This window comes from Triticum dicoccoides, chromosome 1A (genome assembly GCF_002162155.2).
Source record: "Triticum dicoccoides isolate Atlit2015 ecotype Zavitan chromosome 1A, WEW_v2.0, whole genome shotgun sequence".
Taxonomy (NCBI): domain Eukaryota; kingdom Viridiplantae; phylum Streptophyta; class Magnoliopsida; order Poales; family Poaceae; genus Triticum; species Triticum dicoccoides.
Genome location: NC_041380.1, coordinates 362,013,565 through 362,030,019, shown reverse-complemented (window position 1 = coordinate 362,030,019; position 16,455 = coordinate 362,013,565).

Below are 16,455 nucleotides of genomic sequence, written 5' to 3'. Positions count from 1 at the left end.
ATTTTGGAAATTAAAAATTTGGTTTCAAGCAGTTTTGAATTCAAACTTCTTTTGATCGTAGTTTGAGTTTCGTAACTCCTATTTGATTGATTCTTTTTGCAAATCGAAGCTCTTCACTTGAACTTTTAGTTTGGATCTTTTCTTTTGGTTTTACCTTTGCATCTTATGATTGAGTGCTTATGTATGCTATTGTTTGTTCACGATAGAGTGTCGAGAGTGCGAGGCTTGCTACTAGGAATCTCTAGGGTTTTCTAATCGTCAGCAAGGCAAGTAACACTTTGATCATACTCCCTTTATTACCTAGTTTTTATGCATTAGTTTCAACCCTCAAACATTGCATGAGTAGGATTTCATAACATGCGGGTATTGGGAAGTAGTTGATGAGGTATGAACCTATTGTCTTATATTCAAACCCTGGGTGTTACTACGTTATGCTTATACTGCTATGCTATGCTTGTAGATGATACGTCTCCAACGTATCTATAATTTTTGATTGCTCCATGCTATATTATCTTCTGTTTTGGATGTTTATGGGCTTTATTATACACTTCTATATCATTTTTGGGACTAACCTATTAACCCAGAGCCCAGTGCCAGTTTCTGTTTTTTCCTTGATTTAGAGTATCGCAGAAAAGGAAAATCAAACAGAGTCCAATTGACCTAAAACTTCACGGAACTTATTTTTGGAAGGAAAGCAACCCGGGAGACTTGGAGTCCACGTAAGGGAAGCAACAAGAAGCCATGAGGCAAGGGGGCGCGCCCACCCCCTGGGCGCGCCCTCCACCCTCATGGGCCCCGCGTGGCTCCCCTGACGTACCTCTTCCTCCTATATATACCCATATACCCTAAAACGATCGGGTAGCACAATAGATCGGGAGTTCCACCGCCAGAAGCCTCCGTAGCCACCGAAAACCAATCTAGACCCGTTCCGGCACCCTGCCGGAGGGGGGAATCCCTCTCCGGTGGCCATCTTCATCATCCCGGTGCTCTCCATGACGAGGAGGGAGTAGTTCTCCCTCGGGGCTGAGGGTATGTACCAGTAGCTATGTGTTTGATCTCTCGCTCTCTCATGTTCTTGATTTGGCATGATCTTGATGTATCGCGAGCTTTGCTATTATAGTTGGATCTTATGTTTCTTCTCCCCCTCTACTCTCTTATAATGGATTGAGTTTCCCCTTTGAAGTTATCTTGTCGGATTGAGTCTTTAAAGATTTGAGAACACTTGATGTATGTCTTGCCGTGCGTATATGTGGTGACAATGGGATACCACGTGATTCACTTGATGTATGTTTTGATGATCAACTTGCGGGTTCCGCCCATGAACCTATGCATAGGGGTTGGCACACGTTTTCGTCGTGATTCTCCGGTAGAAACTTTGGGGCACTCTTTGATGTTCTATGTGTTGGTTGAATAGATGAATCTGAGATTGTGTGATGCATATCATATAATCATACCCATGGATACTTGAGGTGACATTGGAGTATCTAGGTGACATTAGGGTTTTGGTTGATTTGTGTCTTAAGGTGTTATTCTAGTACGAACTCTAGGGCTGTTTGTGACACTTATAGGAATAGCCCAACAGATTGATTGGAAAGAGTAACTTTGAGGTGGTTTCGTACCCTACCATAATCTCTTCGTTCGTTCTCCGCTATTAGTGACTTTGGAGTGACTCTTTGTTGCATGTTGAGGGATAGTTATGTGATCCAATTATGTTATTATTGTTGAGAGGACTTGCACTAGTGAAAGTATGAACCCTAGGCCTTGTTTCAACGCATTGCAATACCATTTACGCTCACTTTTATCATTAGTTACCTTGCTGTTTTTGTAATTTCAGATTACAAATACCTTTATCTACTATCCATTTAGCACTTGTATCACCATCTCTTCGTCGAACTAGTGCACCTATACAATCTACCATTGTATTGGGTGTGTTGGGGACACAAGAGACTCTTTATTATTTGGTTGCAGGGTTGCTTGAGAGAGACCATCTTCATCCTACGCCTCCTACAGATTGATAAACCTTAGGTCATCCACTTGAGGGAAATTTTCTACTGTCCTACAAACCTCTGCACTTGGAGGCCCAACAACGTCTACAAGAAGAAGGTTGTGTAGTAGACATCAGTAGATGTGGTTTGGTTTGTGAGATTCATGGAAATTGTGAGAGATTTTATTAATTAAGGGAAACTTAAGGTGGCTACTTTAATACAAAACTGGGTGGATTGGTTGTGGGCACCTGGGGATATACCAGTGTTGTCCTAGGAGATCCCGGGGGAACCCGTGTGGTCATCCTATGGTTCGCCACCCAGGCTCAAAGGGACCATAATGTTATTCAGATGTAGGGGATTGTAGGTGTACCGGTCTATCTATCGGTTAAGGGGGCCTCTTCGGAAAGACTGTGTCTCGATCATCCGTTTCTCGAACATCATGTAGTGTGAGAAAATCCAATGGAGGAGATCGAGTCTTGTGTGGAAAAGAGCGCAAACCTTTACAGAGTGTACAAACTAATCATGGTTAGCCGTGTCCCCAGTTATGGACGTCTTGAGTATCTGGTACATGAATTACTATGTTGATCTCATCACTTTACTTAATTAATTTGTTGGGTTATTAATTTTAATTTTGGGATTGAGTTGGGGGTACCTTCTCAATATTTTCAACAAACTTTGTAGTTAAATAAAATATATTCCTTTGTTGTAGGGAAAAACTAGCTTTATGCAAATGATAACCGTAGAGCCTCCACCAGCCATATATGCATGTAGTGATAGCTATTATTTTGTTCATTGTTCTATAGTGTTATCTTACCATCATATTCCATGTGCTGACCTACACGGCTGCAACGTATCATGTTGTAGAATTTTCAGACGAAGAGTAAGGTGCGCTAGGTCGTTGTCATGCACTCAGTATTGCCGTGGAGTTGGATGGACTCATTTATCTTTGATGCTTCCGCAGTTATCTTATTTTAGATGGCCTTCGGCCATATTATTGTAACAAGTACTCTTTATGAGACACTCGATGTAATAAGTGTGTGATTGAACTCTGTTATAATTCCTCGAGTACTGTGTGTGTCAGCAATACCGATCCAGGGATGACACTTAAGCACAGAGAGTTGTCCATCTGAGGTCGGTTCGCTACAAGATGGTATCAGAGCACACGCTGATTGTAGGATACGACCACTAGGATAAGCCATAGGATACTCTTCTCTACTCATTTATGACTCTTCTCCATTTCTAATCTATAGATGGCGGACCCAAGGAACAAGTTCACTCAACCGGATGACAACACCCCTTTCAGACGACACTTGAAGGAAGTCACTAGGTACCTGAGCATCGGCATACCAAGCTTCACCGGAACCTACACTGCCACTTTACCAGAAGAGGAGCGCTGGATGATTTGAGTTCATGTTCCAGGAAGGACATTCGCACCAGTTACCGAGCCCATCGAGTTTTCTTTTGATTCACCAACCTAGAATTTAGGAAAGAGCATGGCCGCCCACATCGCCATTGGACGCATCGGCAAGATGTACAACAAGGATCTTAAGGACACCATCTACCAGATATGTGGACATCGAGATGAGCAATGGGAGATGATTTGCACCAGGAAGGATAAATCCATTGCAGCTTACATACAAGAGTTAAGTCAGCACATTCGTCTTCAGGAGAACCAAATGTGCGCCAATATGATAGACATGAAGAAGGTGATGACCCGGAACAAGGAGCTAGGAGAGGAGCTCAAGTCTACGCGCGATGGGTATGAAGAAGAAATTGCAGTACTACTGGAGAAGAATGAAGACCTGAAGAAGAATCTAGGAATATTCATGGGGGATCCTGAACCTGGCGAGGACATCCGTTTTGAAGACTACATCATACTAGACGACACAGACTCCGACACCGACAGTGATGATGATTATGAAGACGAAGCTGGAGCAGATATCATGGAGTCTTCCACCAATCAAAATTTCTAGTCGACCACCACATTTGAAGGAAATATGCCCTAGAGGCAATAATAAAGTTATTATTTATTTCCTTATATCATGATAAAAGTTTATTATTCATGCTAGAATTGTATTAACCGGAAACATAATACATGTGTGAATACATAGACAAACAGAGTGTCACTAGTATGCCTCTACTTGACTAGCTCGTTAATCAAAGATGGTTATGTTTCCTAACCATGGACAAAGAGTTGTTATTTGATTAATGGGATCACATCATTAGTTGAATGATCTGATTGACATGACCCATTCCATTAGCTTAGCACCCGATCGTTTAGTATGTTGCTATTGCTTTCTTCATGACTTATACATGTTCCTATGACTATGAGATTATGCAACTCCCGTTTGCCAGAGGAACACTTTGTGTGCTACCAAACGTCACAACATAACTGGGTGATTATAAAGGAGCTCTACAGGTGTCTCCAAAGGTACATGTTGGGTTGGCGTATTTCGAGATTAGGATTTGTCACTCCGATTGTCGGAGAGGTATCTCTGGGCCCTCTCGGTAATGCACATCACTTAATCCTTGCAAGCATTGCAACTAATGAGTTAGTTGCGGGATGATGTATTACAGAACGAGTAAAGAAACTTGCCGGTAACGAGATTGAACTAGGTATAGGATACCTACGATCGAATCTCGGGCAAGTAACATACCGATGACAAAGGGAACAACGTATGTTGTTATGCGGTCTGACCAATAAAAGATATTCATAGAATATGGAGGAGCCAATATGAGCATCCAGGTTCCGCTATTGGTTATTGACCGGAGATGTGTCTCGGTCATGTATACATTGTTCTCGAACCCGTAGGGTCCGCACGCTTAAGGTTACGATGACAGTTATATTATGAGTTTATGAATTTTGATGTACCAAAGGTTGTTTGGAGTCCCGGATGTGATCACGGACATGACGAGGAGTCTCGAAATGGTCGAGACATAAATATTGATATATTGGAAGCCTATGTTTGGATATCGGAAGTGTTCCGGGTGAAATCGGGATTTTACCGGAGTACCGGGAGGTTACCGAAACCCCCCGGGAGGTATATGGGCCTTAGTGGGCCTTAGTGGAAGAGAGGAGAGGTGGCCAGAGATGGGCCGTGTGCCCCTCCCCCCTTGGTCCGAATTGGACAATGAGAGGGGGCCGACCCCCCTTCCTCCTCTCTCTCCTCTTTCGCCCCTCCACGAATCCTATTCCAACTAGGAAAGGGGGGAGTCCTACCCCCAGAAGGAGTAGGACTCCTCCTGGCGCGCCACACCTTGGCCGGCCGGCCCCCCTCCCTTGAACCTTTATATACGGAGGCAGGGGCACCCCTAGAGACACAAGTTGATCCACGTGATCATATTCTTAGCCGTGTGCGGTGCCCCCTTCCACCATAGTCCTCGATAATATTGTAGCGGTGCTTAGGCGAAGCCCTGCGACAGTAGTACATCAAGATCGTCACCACGCCGTCATGCTGACGGAACTCTTCCCTAACACTTTGCTGGATCAGAGTTCGGGGATCGTCATCGAGCTGAACGTGTGCTAGAAATCGGAGGTGCCGTAGTTTTGGTGCTTGATCGGTCGGGCCGTGGAGACGTACGACTACATCAACCAAACGCTTCCATTGTCGATCTACAAGGGTACGTAGATCACACTCTCCCCCTCTCGTTGCTATGCATCACCATGATCTTGCGTGAGCGTAGGAAAATTTTGAAATTACTACGAAACCCTACAGTGGTATCCAAGCCTAGGTTTTATATGGTGATGTTATATGCACGAGTAGAACACAAGTGAGTTGTGGGTGATATAAGTCATACTGGTTACCAGCATGTCACACTTTGGTTCAGCGGTATTGTTGGACGAAGCGGCCCGGACCGACATTATGCGTACGCTTACGCGAGACCGGTTCTCCCGACGTGCTTTGCACATAGGTGGCTTGCGGGTGACAGTTTCTCCAACTTTAGTTGAACCGAGTGTGGCTATGCCCGGTCCTTGCGCAGGTTAAAATAGCACCAACTTGACAAACTATCGTTGTGGTTTTGATGCGTAGGTAAGATTGGTTCTTGCTTAAGCCCGTAGCAGCCACGTAAAACATGCAACAACAAAGTAGAGGACGTCTAACTTGTTTTTGCAGGGCATGTTGTGATGTGATATGGTCAAGACATGATGCTAAATTTTATTGTATGAGATGATCATGTTTTGTAACCGAGTTATCGGCAACTGGCAGGAGCCATATGGTTGTCGCTTTATTGTATGCAATGCAATCGCGCTGTAATGCTTTACTTTATCACTAAGCGGTAGCGATAGTCGTGGAAGCATAAGATTGGCAAGATGACAATGATGCTACGATAGAGATCAAGGTGTCACGCCGGTGACGATGGTGATCATGACCGTGCTTCAGAGATGGAGATCACAAGCACAAGATGATGATGGCCATATCATATCACTTATATTGATTGCATGTGATGTTTATCTTTTATGCATCTTATCTTGCTTTGATTGACGGTAGCATTATAAGATGTTCTCTCACTAAATTATCAAGAAGTGTTCTCCCTGAGTATGCACCGTTGCGAAAGTTCTTTGTGCTGAGACACCACGTCATGATCGGGTGTGATAGGCTCTACGTTCAAATACAACGGGTGCAAAATAGTTGCACACGTGGAATACTCAGGTTATACTTGACGAGCCAAGCATATACAGATATGGCCTCGGAACACGGAGACCGAAAGGTCGAGCGTGAATCATATAGTAGATATGATCAACATAGTGATGTTCACCAATGAAACTACTCCATCTCACATGATGATCGGACATGGTTTAGTTGATTTGGATCACGTAATCACTTAGAGGATTAGAGGAATGTCTATCTAAGTGGGAGTTCTTTAAGTAATATGATTAATTGAACTTAAAATTATCATGAACTTAGTACCTGATAGTATCTTGCTTGTTTATGTATGATTGTAGATAAATGGCCCGTGCTGTTGTTCCGTTGAATTTTAATGCGTTCCTTGAGAAAGCAAAGTTGAAAGATGATGGTAGCAATTACACGGACTGGGTCCGTAACTTGAGGATTATCCTCATTGCTGCACAGAAGAATTACGTCCTGGAAGCACCGCTGGGTGCCAGGCCTGCTGCTGGAGCAACACCAGATGTTATGAACGTCTGGCAGAGCAAAGCTGATGACTACTCGATAGTTCAGTGTGCCATGCTTTACGGCTTTGAACCGGGACTTCAACGATGTTTTGAACGTCATGGAGCATATGAGATGTTCCAGGAGTTGAAGTTAATATTTCAAGCAAATGCCCGGATTGAGAGATATGAAGTCTCCAACAAGTTCTATAGCTGCAAAATGGAGGAGAACAGTTCTGTCAGTGAGCATATACTCAAAATGTCTGGGTATAATAATCACTTGATTCAAATGGGAGTTAATCTTCCAGATGATTGCGTCATTGACAGAATTCTCCAATCACTGCCACCAAGCTACAAGAGCTTCGTGATGAACTACAATATGCAAGGGATGAATAAGACTATTCCCGAGCTCTTCGCAATGCTGAAAGCTGCGGAGGTAGAAATCAAAAAGGAGCATCAAGTGTTGATGGTCAACAAGACCACTAGTTTCAAGAAAAAGGGCAAAGGGAAGAAGAAGGGGAACTTCAAGAAGAACAGCAAGCAAGTTGCTGCTCAAAAGAAGAAACCCAAGTCTGGACCTAAGCCTGAAACTGAGTGCTTCTACTGCAAGCAGATTGGTCACTGGAAGCGGAACTGCCCCAAGTATTTGGCGGATAAGAAGGATGGCAAGGTGAACAAAGGTATATGTGATATACATGTTATTGATGTGTACCTTACTAATGCTCGCAGTAGCACCTGGGTATTTGATACTGGTTTTGTTGCTAATATTTGCAACTCGAAACAAGGACTACGGATTAAGCGAAGATTGGCTAAGGACGAGGTGACGATGCGCGTGGGAAACGGTTCCAAAGTCGATGTGATCGTAGTCGGCACGCTACCTCTACATCTACCTTCGGGATTAATATTAGACCTAAATAATTGTTATTTGGTGCCAGCGTTAAGCATGAACGTTATATCTGGATCTTGTTTGATGCGAGACGGTTATTCATTTAAATCGGAGAATAATGGTTGTTCTATTTATATGAGTAATATCTTTTATGGTCATGCACCCTTGAAGAGTGGTCTATTCTTATTGAATCTCGCTAGTAGTAACACACATATTCATAATGTTGAAGCCAAAAGATGCAGAGTTGATAATGATAGTGCAACTTATTTGTGGCACTACCATTTAGGTCATATCGGTGTAAAGCGCATGAAGAAACTCCATACTTATGGACTTTTGGAACCACTTGATTATGAATCACTTGGTACTTGCGAACCGTGCCTCATGGGCAAGATGACTAAAATGCCGTTCTCCGGTACTATGGAGAGAGCAATAGATTTGTTGAAATCATACATACAAATGTATGTGGTCCGATGAATATTGAGGCTCGTGGCGGATATCGTTATTTTCTCACCTTCACAGATGACTTAAGCAGATATGGGTATATCTACTTAATGAAACATAAGTCTGAAACGTTTGAAAAGTTCAAAGAATTTCAGAGTGAAGTTGAAAATCATCGTAACAAGAAAAAAAAGTTTCTACGATCTGATCGTGGAGGAGAATATTTGAGTTACGAGTTTGGTGTACATTTGAAACAATGCAGAATAGTTTCGCAACTCACGCCACCCGGAACACCACAGCGTAATGGTGTGTCCGAACGTCGTAATCGTACTTTACTAGATATGGTGCGATCTATGATGTCTCTTACTGATTTACCGCTATTGTTTTGGGGTTATGCTTTGGAGATGGCCGCATTCACGTTAAATAGGGCACCATCAAAATCCGTTGAGACGACGCCTTATGAACTATGGTTTGGCAAGAAACCAAAGTTGTCATTTCTGAAAGTTTGGGGCTGCGATGCTTATGTGAAAAAGCTTCAACCTGATAAGCTCGAACCCAAATCGGAGAAATGTGTCTTCATAGGATATCCAAAGGAGACTATTGGATACACCTTCTATCACAGATCCGAAGGCAAGACTTTTGTTGCTAAGTTCGGAAACTTTCTGGAGAATGAGTTTCTCTCGAAAGAAGTGAGTGGGAGGAAAGTAGAACTTGACGAGGTAACTGTACCTGCTCCCTTATTGGAAAGTAGTGCATCACAAAAAACTGTTTATGTGACACCTACACCAATTAGTGAGGAAGCTAATGATAATGATCATGAAACTTCAGAACAAGATACTACTGAACCTTGTAGATCAACCAGAGTGAGATCCGCACCAGAGTGGTACGGTAATCCTGTTCTGGAAGTCATTCTACTAGATCATGATGAACCTACGAACTATGAAGAAGCAATTGTGAGCCCAGATTCCGCAAAATGGCTTGAAGCCATGAAATCTGAGATGGGATCCATGTATGAGAACAAAGTATGGACTTTGGTTGACTTGCCCAATGATCGGCAAGCAATTGAGAATAAATGGATCTTCAAGAAGAAGACTGACGCCGACGGTAATATTGCTGTCTACAAAGCTCGACTTGTCACAAAAGGGTTTCGGCAAGTTCAAGGGATTGACTACGATGAGACCTTCTCACCTGTAGCGATGCTTAATACTGTCCGAATCATGTTAGCAATTGCCGCATTTTATGATTATGTAATTTGGCAGATGGATGTCAAAACTGCATTCCTGAATGGATATCTGGAAGAAGAGTTCTATATGATGCAACCGGAAGGTTTTGTCGATCCAAAGGGAGCTAACAAAGTGTGCAAGCTCCAGTGATCCATTTATGGACTGGTGCAAGCCTCTCGGAGTTGGAATAAACGCTTTGATAGTGTGATCAAAGCATTTGGTTTTATACAGACTTTTGGAGAAGCCTGTATTTACAAGAAAGTGAGTGGGAGCTCTGTAGCATTTCTGATATTATATGTGGATGACATATTACTGATTGGAAATGATATAGAATTTCTGGATAGCATAAAGGGATACTTGAATAAGAGTTTTTCAATGAAAGACCTCGGTGAAGCTGCTTACATATTAGGCAAAAAGATCTATAGAGATAGATCAAGATGTTTAATTGGACTTTCACAAAGCACATACCTTGACAAGATTTTGAAGAAGTTCAAAATGGATCAAGCAAAGAAAGGGTTCTTGCCTATGTTACAAGGTGTGAAGTTGAGTCGGACTTAATGCCCGACCACTGCAGAAGATAGAGAGAAGATGAAAGATGTTCCCTATGCTTCAGCCATAGGCTCTATCATGTATGCAATGCTGTGTACCAGACCTGATGTGTGCCTTGCTACAAGTCTAGCAGGGAGGTACCAAAGTAATCCAGGAGTGGATCACTGGACAGCGGTCAAAAACATCCTGAAGTACCTGAAAAGGACTAAGGATATGTTTCTCGTATATGCAGGTGACAAAGAGCTCATCGTAAATGGTTACATTGATGCAAGCTTCGACACTGGTCCGGACAATTCTAAATCGCAAACCGGATACGTATTTACATTAAACGGTGGAGCTGTCAGTTGGTGCAGTTCTAAACAAAGCGTCGTGGTGGGATCTACGTGTGAAGCACAATACATAGCTACTTCAGAAGTAGCAAATGAAGGAGTCTGGATGAAGGAGTTCATATCCGATCTAGGTGTCGTACCTAGTGCATCGGGTCCAATGAAAATCTTTTGTGACAATACTGGTGCAATTGCCTTGGCGAAGGAATTCAGATTTCACAAGAGAAACAAGCACATCAAGAGACGCTTCAATTCCATCCGGGATCTAGTCCAGGTGGGAAACATAGAGATTTGCAAGATACATATGGATCTGAATGTTGCAGACCCGTTGACTAAGCCTCTTCCACGAGCAAAACATGATCAGCACCAAGGCTCCATGGGTGTTAGAATCATTACTGTGTAATCTAGATTATTGACTCTAGTGCAAGTGGGAGACTGAAGGAAATATGCCCTAGAGGCAATAATAAAGTTATTATTTATTTCCTTATATCATGATAAAAGTTTATTATTCATGCTAGAATTGTATTAACCGGAAACATAATACATGTGTGAATACATAGACAAACAGAGTGTCACTAGTATGCCTCTACTTGACTAGCTCGTTAATCAAAGATGGTTATGTTTCCTAACCATGGACAAAGAGTTGTTATTTGATTAACGGGATCACATCATTAGTTGAATGATCTGATTGACATGAACCATTCCATTAGCTTAGCACCCGATCGTTTAGTATGTTGCTATTGCTTTCTTCATGACTTATACATGTTCCTATGACTATGAGATTATGCAACTCCCGTTTGCCAGAGGAACACTTTGTGTGCTACCAAACGTCACAATGTAACTGGGTGATTATAAAGGAGCTCTACAGGTGTCTCCAAAGGTACATGTTGGGTTGGCGTATTTCGAGATTAGGATTTGTCACTCCGATTGTCGGAGAGGTATCTCTGGGCCCTCTCGGTAATGCACATCACTTAAGCCTTGCAAGCATTGCAACTAATGAGTTAGTTGCGGGATGATGTATTACAGAACGAGTAAAGAGACTTGCCGGTAACGAGATTGAACTTGGTATAGGATACCGACGATCGAATCTCGGGCAAGTAACATACCGATGACAAAGGGAACAACGTATGTTGTTATGCGGTCTGACCGATAAAAGATCTTCATAGAATATGTAGGAGCCAATATGAGCATCCAGGTTCCGCTATTGGTTATTGACTGGAGACGTGTCTCGGTCATGTCTACATTGTTCTCAAACCCGTAGGGTCCGCACGCTTAAGGTTACGATGATAGTTATATTATGAGTTTATGCATTTTGATGTACCGAAGGTTGTTCGGAGTCCCGGATGTGATCATGGACATGACGAGGAGTCTCGAAATGGTTGAGACATAAAGATTGATATATTGGAAGCCTATGTTTGGATATCGGAAGTGTTCCGGGTGAAATCGGGATTTTACCAGAGTACCGGGAGGTTACCGGAACCCCCCGGGAGGTATATGGGCCTTAGTGGGCCTTAGTGGAAGAGAGGAGAGGTGGCCAGAGATGGGCCGCGCGCCCCTCCCCCCTTGGTCCGAATTGGACAAGGAGAGGGGGCCGGCCCCCCTTCCTCCTCTCTCTCCTCTTCCCCCCCTCCACGAATCCTATTCCAACTAGGAAAGGGGGGGAGTCCTACTCCCAGAAGGAGTAGGACTCCTCCTGGTGCGCCACACCTTGGCCGGCCGGCCCCCCTCCCTTGAACCTTTATATACAGAGGCAGGGCACCCCTAGAGACACAAGTTGATCCACGTGATCATATTCTTAGCCGTGTGCGGTGCCCCCTTCCACCATAGTCCTCGATAATATTGTAGTGGTGCTTAGGCGAAGCCCTGCGATAGTAGTACATCAAGATCGTCACCACACCGTCGTGCTGACAGAACTCTTCCCCGACACTTTGCTGGATCGGAGTCTGGGGATCGTCATCGAGCTGAACGTGTGCTAGAACTCGGAGGTGCCGTAGTTTCGGTGCTTGATCGGTCGGGCCGTGGAGACGTACGACTACATCAACAAACGCTTCCGTTGTCGATCTACAAGGGTACGTAGATCACACTCTCCCCCTCTCGTTGCTATGCATCACCATGATCTTGCGTGAGCGTAGGAAATTTTTGAAATTACTACGAAACCCTACAGCATTATCATTAGTATTCTCTTAGGTATATATCAATAGTCCAAGCATTTTGCAACGGTAGCTTAGATTGATTGTATGATCTTGTCTAAATTGAATGGTGTGAAATGAATGTATTTGTCTCATGTGCATATGGGTAGTGATCTCTCTTTAGACCTCACTCTATTCTGTTCTCACCCCTCTAAACCTATCAGATGCCTCCGAGACGTGATCCCAGATTTGTTTTCCCACTTGAGCTCACTCAGTTGATCCAACAACAGAATGCCTTGATGCAGTTGCTAGTCCAGAACCAAGGCAACAACAACAACCCACCGCCACCACCTCCAGTGGACAACTTAGCCCGTTTTCCGAGGTTGAATCCACCGGTGTTCTCTAGTAGCACCGAGCCAATTGTTGCTGATGACTGGCTTCGCAAGATTGGAAGGGAGCTGACCACCGCAGGTTGCACTGATGCCGAGAAGGTGCATTTCGCCGCACATCAACTGGATGGACCCGCAACCTCATGGTGGGAGAATTACACAGCCACTTTCCCCGTAGCCAATGTCACTTGGGATTAGTTTCAGCAAGCATTCCATACTGCACATGTATCCCCACATTCCATACTGCACTTTCCCCCCTGCCTATTTTATGAGTATGATGAATAAGGTGTTCATGGAGTTCTTGGATAAGTTTTTTGTGGTGTTCATTGATGATATATTGGTGTACTCGAAGAATGAAGAAGAACACAATGAACATTTGCGCTTAGTTCTCGAGAAGCTCAGGGAACAACAGCTATACGCCAAGTTCAGCAAATGTGAGTTTTGGTTGAAAGAAGTTGGATTTCTCAGACATGTTATATCTGGAGAAGGTATAGCAGTAGACCCTACTAAGGTTCAGACTGTCACAGAGAGGTTGACACCCACCTCAGTTGGAGAAATACACAGTTTTCTTGGACTCGCAGGATATTACTGGAGATTCATTGAATTTTTTTCCAAGATTGTGAAGCCCATGACAGAGTTATTAAAGAAGGACACCAAGTTCAAATGGACCAAAGAATGTGAGGCCAGTTTTCAGGAGTTGAAGAAACGTTTAATTACGGCCCTACTGCTAATTCTTCTAGATATACACAAGGATTTACAAGTGTATTGCAACGCTTCTCGCCAGGGACTTGGAGGTGTACTTATGCAAGACGGAAGAGTTGTTTCATATGACTCATGTCAGCTTCGACCTGATGTGTTGAATTATGCCACACATGATTTGGAATTAGCAGCCATAGTGCATGCGCTCAAGACCTGGAGACATTTTTTATTGGTAACCATTGTGATGTATACACGGATCATAAGAGTTTGAAGTATATCTTCACGCAGAAGGAGTTGAATCTCAGGCAGAGGAGATGGTTGGAGCTCATAAAGGATTATGATATGAAGCTGCATTATCATCCAGGAAAGGCCAATGTTGTAGCAGACGCGTTGAGCTGCAAAAGTTATGTAAATACTCTCGTAACTGGAGGTTTACCACAGGAGTTAGCCGACGATCTCAGAGCACTTCGAACGGAGATAGTCCCAAGAGGGCAGCAACATTGGAGGTTCAGTCCACATTATTGGGAAAGATTCGAGAAGCCCAGAAGACTGATAAGGAGATTGCGGAGATAAAGGAGAAGATGAGTAAAGTAAAAGCCAAGGGTTTTCGTGAGGATGAGCACGAAACTTTATGGTTTGAAAATCGTATTTATGTGCTCATGACTCGCCATACTCGATTCACCCCAGAACACCAAGATGTTTTTGGATTTGAAGGAACGTTTCTAGTGGACATGTATGAAGAAGGATATTGCCGAGTATGTAGCAGTATGCGATGTTTGTCAGAGAGTGAAGGCAGAGCATCAGAAGCCAGCAGGATTACTACAGCCTATGCCGATACCCGAATGGAAGTGGGATAAGCTTGGCATGGATTTCATCACCGGATTACCCAGGACATGATCAGGTTATGATTCCATCTGGGTAGTAGTTGATTTCTTGACCAAAGTGGCTCATTTTATCCCCGTGAAAACCAATTATACGAGCGCGGAGTTGGCGAAGATATATATGACCAGGATCGTATGTCTGCACGGAGTTCCGAGGACCATCGTATCAGATAGAGGAACACATTTTACCTCAAAGTTTTGGAATCAGTTGCACCAGACTTTGGGTACCAGGCTAGAGTTCAGTACAACCTTTCATTCATAGACAGATGGACAGACCGAGAGAGTCAATCAGATTCTGGAGGACATGTTGAGAGCTTGTGCGCTAGATTATGGATCTAGTTGGGATGACAATTTTCCTTACGCAGAGTTCTCATATAACAACAGCTACCAGGCTAGTTTGAAGATGGCCCCTTTCGAAGCTTTGTATGGAAGGAGGTGCAGGACACCATTAATGTGGGATGAAGTTGAAGACCGTCAGTTTTTGGACCAGATTTGATCAAAGAGTCTGAAGAGAAGGTTAAGTTGATTCGTGAAAGACCAAAGGTAGCTCAGTCCAGACAGAAGAGTTATGCTGACACCAAACGCAAGGAGGTAGCCTATGAAATTGGAGAAAGAGCATATCACCGTGTGTCACCGCTGCGAGGAGTTAAATGATTTTGAGTTAAAGGAAAGTTAGCGCCAAGATTTTTAGGACCATACCGAGTTTTGGAACGTACGGGAGAAGTGGCCTACAAGTTGGAGTTTCCCGAAGGTTTATCAGGAGTTCATGATGTGTTTCACGTTTCCTAGTTGAAGAAGTGCCATGCAGAGATGGCCGATATTCCTTTGAGAGACACAGTGCCCCTAGAAGCAATTCAGATGGAGAGTGACCTAACCTATGGGGAGAAACCCGTCAAGATTCTCGAGTTTGCCAGCCGAGTTACACGTAGCAAGGTCATCAAGCTTTGCAAAGTTCAGTGGAGCAACCATATCGAGGAAGAAGACACCTGGGAGCAAGAAGAAGACCTACGGAAAGACCACCAATACCAATTTGCTAGCCAACTCGAATCTCGAGGGCGAGATTCATCTTACGGGGGGTAGGTTTGTAACATCCCAATTTTCAATTTGGATGTTAATCATTAGGTCATCATATGCATCCATGTTTCTTTGCATTTTGAATTTGGTTTATTTGGCCATTTTGATCCAAGAGACCTTAAGCAACTCAAGGACCATGTGAGAGAGTTGGAGGTTTTCATAAAATTCCATTTTTGAATTTTCAAAAATTGGTGAACTAGAACAAGGTGATTTTTATTTGAAATTATGTTCCCAGTTATTTCAAAAATAAAAGAAATAAGGAGAGAAGATAATATGACTTCTTCAAAACAGAGGAAATAATAGAAATTCCATTTTAGATAAAAATATTTATTTTATTTGAATTTTTATTGGGATTTTATTTGGTTAAATTAGGAAAAAAAATTACATTTTAGCCCAGAAAAATGTTCATGTTATCCTAAATATTAGTAGAGGACCGTGAAAGTTGTTTTTGGAATTTTAGGATTTTTATTTATTTTATTTTGAATTTTTTTGCTTCGCCGAAATTATTAAAAAAAATCTTCAGACCGACTGGGCCGAAGCCCAGCCGGCCCACGCGCACCGCCACCTTCCCCGAGCCGTGGCCGAGGCGGACTCACCGGAGTCCGGCGCCGCCATGCGCCCCGCGTTGCTCCTGCCCAAGTCGGCCTCGCTCCCCCTCCTTAAAAGCCGCCACCCCGCCCCCCTCACCAAGCCGCCGCCGCCGCCCCACATCCCGCCGCCGCTTTGCGCCTCCGCCGCTGCTCGCTGCTCGCCGCCGCCCGCCGCC